Source organism: Echinops telfairi, unplaced genomic scaffold (assembly GCF_000313985.2).
Source record: "Echinops telfairi isolate 266 unplaced genomic scaffold, ASM31398v2 ScPeMD7_17;HRSCAF=63, whole genome shotgun sequence".
Taxonomy (NCBI): Eukaryota; Metazoa; Chordata; class Mammalia; order Afrosoricida; family Tenrecidae; genus Echinops; species Echinops telfairi.
The window spans coordinates 9991290-9992702 of NW_022103914.1; positions in this window are offsets into that span (position 1 = coordinate 9991290).

The following is a 1413-nucleotide window of genomic DNA, read 5'->3' on the forward strand; positions in this document are numbered from 1 at the left end:
TATGAATTCCCTAGGGAATCTAATTGAAAAATAACTTGTTTAGTTAGTGTTGGTTAAAAGAATACATACTTTCTTTCTTGATTAATTCACACAGAAAAATTACAAGAAAATCATATAAAAACGTAGGGAACTGATTTTTCATATAGCATTAAGCAATATAGGTGAAGGTTTTTGAAGTCTCAAAGACTTGTGTTGAGGTTATGTCTCCATATTTCTATGTCATATCATCTGAAATAAGTTACTTAACTCTATGAACCTCAAATAAGAGCCCTGGAGGTATAGTGATTACCCACTGGGCTGGTAACCCAAAGGTCAGCAGTTCGAAACCGTCAGTGGCTCCAAGGGAGAAAAATGAGACTTTCTACTCCTGTAAAGAGTTAGCGTGTCAAAAACCCATGAGTCAGCATTAACTCAATGGCTGTGAGTTCACTTTGGTTTGGTATTAGCCTCAATCAAGGTACACGTACCTCAGAAGAGGTGAGAGCTATTTTAAATGAGATAATATATGCACAGTAATTAGCAAAATAGTTTGTACATAGTAAATACTCCCATATTTACTGATTATTATAAGGTCCAGATGTTTAAGAAAGAAAAGAAATTGTTCCTATGCCTATTAACACTCTATTATCTGTCCTGGCTAATCTCATATATCCTCACCCTTGTCTAGAAACTAACAACTTCATGATAACAATAGACACTAAAACAATGGTAGAACCAAGAACTAGATTGATTACCTGACAGGAGGTCTCTTTTTAGCTCCTTGTTATACCACCTCGAACAAGTGCTATCTACTGTCTGTCTCCGTGGACAAGGACGAAGCAGTTGCTGTTCAGTTGGTCTAAAACGCTGAAAAACTCTAGAAGTTTGAATAGTAGAGTCTTTTATTGTGTTGTTGTAGTTATTTGGAGACCGACTTTCTGTTTAATGACAAATGAGCATGCCCCGCCTCACCCAATGTGAGAGAAGCATACATTTAATCCTAAAAATACAAGCAAAATTAGCAAAGTGAAAATGAATTCCCTGGAGGAGTGGAGATAAAAATGCTGATGCTTACTGAAGTTCCATTGCTTGTGTGTTTGTAAAGCTGATAGAATACTGATGTTTACATTAAGAACAGCTTGCAATGGTATGGGAAACAAATGCTTACCCTTGCATTCCTGGAAATGAAGACTTATGCAATAAAAATGTTCTGCACAGGAACATACAGATGCATAACAATTATTACCATTGTGAGAATTCAACTGAATGATTATGAAATTCCAAGATTTAATAGATAATGAGGATAGGAAGCATTGTCACTATTTGGATCGCAATAAGCAATAACATTAGATATTAAAACATTAAGAGTAAGAAGATTTGCATTTAGCTAGCATAAACACTATAAATTCTATTCTATTACATTTTTCAAAGAAA